Source organism: Diachasmimorpha longicaudata, unplaced genomic scaffold (assembly GCF_034640455.1).
Source record: "Diachasmimorpha longicaudata isolate KC_UGA_2023 unplaced genomic scaffold, iyDiaLong2 ctg00000224.1, whole genome shotgun sequence".
Classification (NCBI taxonomy): domain Eukaryota; kingdom Metazoa; phylum Arthropoda; class Insecta; order Hymenoptera; family Braconidae; genus Diachasmimorpha; species Diachasmimorpha longicaudata.
The window spans coordinates 15001-19635 of record NW_026974012.1 but is presented as its reverse complement, the minus strand read 5'-3'; the positions used below and the strand labels follow the sequence as shown (position 1 = coordinate 19635).

Genomic DNA, 4635 nt, shown 5'->3' with positions numbered 1-4635 from the left:
TCGGCCGATACGACCGCGATAAGGTCGTCCGCGTAGGCGACTTCGATCTCACCAAAATTCTGCTCGATGCTCTTGAGGAGGGCATCGAACATGAGATTCCAGCAAGCGGGGCCGAGGACTGATCCTTGCGGACAGCCCCGGGTGGCCGGCTTGGAAACCTCTTGGTCGCTCCAGGCGATCTTGACAGTCCGATTGTCGAAGTAGCTCCGGAGCACTTCAAAGACATTCTTCGGGCAGTCTCGATCCGCCAAAGACTGGAGGACTAGGGGCCACCACACGTTGTCAAAGGCTCCTGAGATATCGAATAGGAGTCCAATGACGTACCTCTTGTCGTTACCGCGCTCGACTAATTCACGCAACTCTACTATCGCGTCTTCCGTGGATCGTCCAGGCAGAAAGCCATATTGACGTCCTGATATTTTGTCCTCGGTAAGGACTTTCGCCGTAAGGATCCCGTGAAGGACCTTTTCGAAAAATTTCCCGACAACCGACAAGAGGCAAATGGGACGGTACGATTTGGGGTCGGACGCATCCTTGTGAACTCCTTTGAGGAGAGCACGAAGTGCGCCGACTTTCCAAACGGTGGGGAAAACGCCGTGCTTAAGGCAGGCGTTGAAGAGTCGCGTGAAGATGTGAGGCATCCTCATGACCGCGACTTTTAGGACTCTAACCTCAACTAAATCGCATCCTGGGGCTTTGTCATTCTTAAGGGTCTTGACGAGACCCTTAAGTTGGTCGTCCGTCAAGTCTCGTGCGTCCTCTGTTTCAACCCTTAGGTTCTTCACGCGTTCGCGGATGTCGGTCTGTTCCGGTGTGTCTGCGTTGGGGTCGTCGTCGGGTACGTGTGTGTCCAACAGGACCTCAGCAGTCTCACGCATTGTAAGTGTCGTGCCATTCGCGGTTCTAAGTGTGCTGAGGACCGTGCCTACGCGCAATTTATCAGCCGCGTATTTGTAGTGAAAGCCCCAGGGATTCGCGTTGCTTTCCGTCGTGATATATCCGCGCCAGCTATTTTCCTTAGATGTCCTAAGTAGCCTGGTATACGCTCGCAGGACTACACGATACCTACTCTGTTTAATTTTTCGCGCGTCAGGGTTAGTCTCCCTTCGGTAGCCATTTCGGAGACGACTGACCAGTTTGCGTTTGCTGGTCAGCTCCTCGGTCCACCACGGATTCGCGCGACGGTAATGTCTGCGGCGCGGCATCGAATCTTGGCAGGCTTTGGTGAGTACGTCACCCAGTACTTCTGCCATTCTCTCAACATCCGCTGTAGAATCCAGCGGATGGTCCGCGAGTTTCTCACGGGCCTCCTCATCGAGGGTCGCTTCGAACTTTTCCCAGTCGGCCCGACGAACGTTGAACCGCATGGTAGAGCCCTCGCCGACTCCCGAGTTATTGACGCGCTGTGAGGAACTCCGGATCGCTAAACGAAAGAAAACCGACGTGTGGTCACCGGTGGACCACTCGTCCTCCAACCTCCATGCACGTATGAATTTATACATGCCAGGGGTGGCCAGTGTGACGTCGATGAACGACGTACCTGCGGCACTCCTGAAGGTTGGGCCCTGCCTAGCATCATTCGCGACGCGGAGACCGAAAGACTCGATGAGCTCGCCCAGGAGGACACCACGGTCAGTGGTCCTGGGGCTCCAAAGGGAGTGTTGGGCGTTGGAATCGGCCGCCACCAGAACGCGGCGACCCCTGAGACAGCTGAGAACCTTTTCAAGCTGCCTCAGGTGGATTTCTATGTCGTCCGAGTATTGAAAATAACTGGAGACGACGAAGAAGGATCCACCGGGGACGCGGGCTTCAGCACAAACGCAATGTGCATTACTTAATTGGGACACGTAAGCAATCTCCACGATGGAGTTGCACGCAACGACGGCTGCCCACGGTCGCTCCGTTGAGCTCGCGGCAATACGCATTCCGACTCCTAGGCCGCGGATGGCCCAGGTGTTCGCCTCACGAATGGCATACGGCTCCTGGAGCAACAATATGTCCAGACGCTCTTTGCGAATTAACTGGAAGACCTCCCCGGTTACTGCAATTGAGCGGGACATGTTCAATTGCAGTATTCTAACGTCGCGTTGCGCGCCCGGTCCCTCGATCGCGGGGGTACGGGGAGGATGACCTATTGGAAAGGGGGGTACCGGTGAGCCTCCGGTCGCGACGCGATGACTATCGATCCTACTTAAGCTAACGTGGCACTCGCGAACCCTACCTAATAATTGAGTGGACTCACCGGTTGAAGTTCTTGAAGATTCCGGCGTTGGCTGACTCGGCTGCGCAGTCAGTCCCTCGATGTCTGCGACGTCCTCGACGTCCTCGTGGACAGCACGAAGGCTGGAACCTTTCCCTCGTCGGGAGGGCAGTACCCCGGCGCACGGCGGGCGACTACGAACCCTTGAGGGCACCACCCTCCTTGGGTCCTTCGATGTAGCCGCTGTAGAAGATCCTCTGGCATGCTGGGAAGCGATGCGCAGACTTCGCCGCACGACGGACGCATTATTGTGCCCCCCCGGAGATCCGATTGGGGGCAGCTTAGACTCCGGAATAGATTTCAATGAATGCTCTGCCATGGTTGAAAGTAGACGATTCGGTCGCCGGCCGTGCCGAAAGGCAAGAGCTGAAAAGCTGAAAAGTACAAGAAAAGAATGAATAAGAGGATTAAGGATTAGAGGGGGCGGTTCCCCGCGGCACCGAGCTGGGTAGCTCGGGACGCAGAGCACCGTCCCTGGGAGGGGGCCTTCCGGTTCCCGCCGAGCTGGGGAGCTCGGATCGGGGCCCGGTGGAGGCGCTGAAGGAGTGCTCCCCCTCGACTCCCCTCGAAAGAGGAGCAGAGAGGGAGCAGACCCACAGAAAGGGGGAACCCACCCATCCCACCCGACGACCCACCCCGCGAACCGTCCCTTTCCCGAGGGATACCCACCCACTCCCCCTGAGACCCAGCCCCACGTGTGGCGTCGCGTTTTCGCCGGCCTCCACCGTTGCGGGAGGTTCCAACTACTAGCGCGTGGCTGGAACTAGTTGCGAGAACCGCAATGTCCATGCCCTTCGCACTGCGAAGCAGCCAGTCCCCCCTCCCCCGCACCACCCCGCGAACCGTCCCTTTTCCGAGGGATACCCACCCGCTCCCCCTGACCCAACCCCCACGTGTGGCGTCGCGTTTTCGCCGGCCTCCACCGTTGCGGGAGGTTCCGACTACTAACGCGTGGCTGGAACTACTGGCGAGAACCGCAGCGTCCATGCCCTTCGCACTGCGAAGCAGCCAGTCCCCCCGGACCCCCACCCACGCGTGGAATTACCCGTCCACCAACCGATCCCGCCCTCCACCACGAGGAACCACCCCTCCACCAGCCGATTTCGCGCTCCCTCGCGTTTCCCGAAGTCCGGCCCACCCCACCGTGACCAAATCCGCGACCCTCCCCCTCCGAACCCACCAGTAAGTAGGTCTCGCGCCCCTCCACCCGCCGATTTCGCCCTCCACCACGTGGACCCACCCCTCCACCACGTGGAACCACCCCTCCACCGGCCGATTTCGCCCTCCCTCGCGACCCAATTCGCGACCCCCCCCCCCTCCGAAACCCCCCATGGGTACAGGGACTCACTCTGCACCCGCAACCCCCCTAGGTGTAATTATTGAGACCCCCCAAAAGGGGGATCCCAATCCTTACACCAAGTTCGACTCAGGGACCGCGGGGTCGTCACACCCCGTGTGTAAGGGCGGTTTTACCCGCCATTACACCCCCTGCGGGAAGTAGGTAGGGACAGCGAGAATCGTCGTTAATCCATTCATGCGCGTCACTAATTAGATGACGAGGCATTTGGCTACCTTAAGAGAGTCATAGTTACTCCCGCCGTTTACCCGCGCTTTTTTGAATTTCTTCACGTTGACATTCAGAGCACTGGGCAGAAATCACATTGCGTCATCACCCGCTAGGGCCATCGCAATGCTTTGTTTTAATTAGACAGTCGGATTCTCCTAGTCCGTGCCAGTTCTGAGCTGAGCGTTGAATGGCGGCCGAAGAGAACGACTACGACACGGTGAAGTATCACAGAAGCCTCGCAGCAAGGAAGATCCGTGGGAGGCCAAGGCACGGGACCGAGCTCGGATTCTGAAACATTACTGATCCATTCACCTCGCCCAGGCCCGGCACGTTAGCCAAACCCACTTCCCGACCAAGCCCGACACGCCCCGCTCCTCAGAGCCAATCCTTATTCCGAAGTTACGGATCCAATTTGCCGACTTCCCTTACCTACATTAATCTCTCGACTAGAGGCTCTTTACCTTGGAGACCTGCTGCGGATATGGGTACGAACCGGCGCGACACCTCCACGTGGCCCTCTCCTGGATTTTCAAGGTCCGAGGGGAAGATCCAGACACCGCCGCAACTGCGGTGCTCTTCGCGTTCCAAACCCTATCTCCTTGCTAAAAGTTTCCAGGGAACTCGAACGCTTATACAGAAAAGAAAACTCTTTCTGGATCTCCCGACGGCGTCTCCAGGTCATTTTGGGTTACCCCGACGAACACTCTTACGAGGGCCCGAATTGTATGCGGTTCCGCTGCCGGGTTCCGGAATTGGAACCGGATTCCCTTTCGCCCAACGGGTGTGTTACAATAATTATAATATATAT

At 57.7% G+C, this 4635-nt stretch overlaps 1 pseudogene; it reads right to left on the bottom strand.

Annotated features, from left to right (window-relative positions):
* Positions 1-3731: 3731 nt before the first annotated feature.
* The window catches only part of LOC135172276 (large subunit ribosomal RNA), a 2827-nt pseudogene continuing 1923 nt past the window's right edge, over positions 3732-4635 (bottom strand).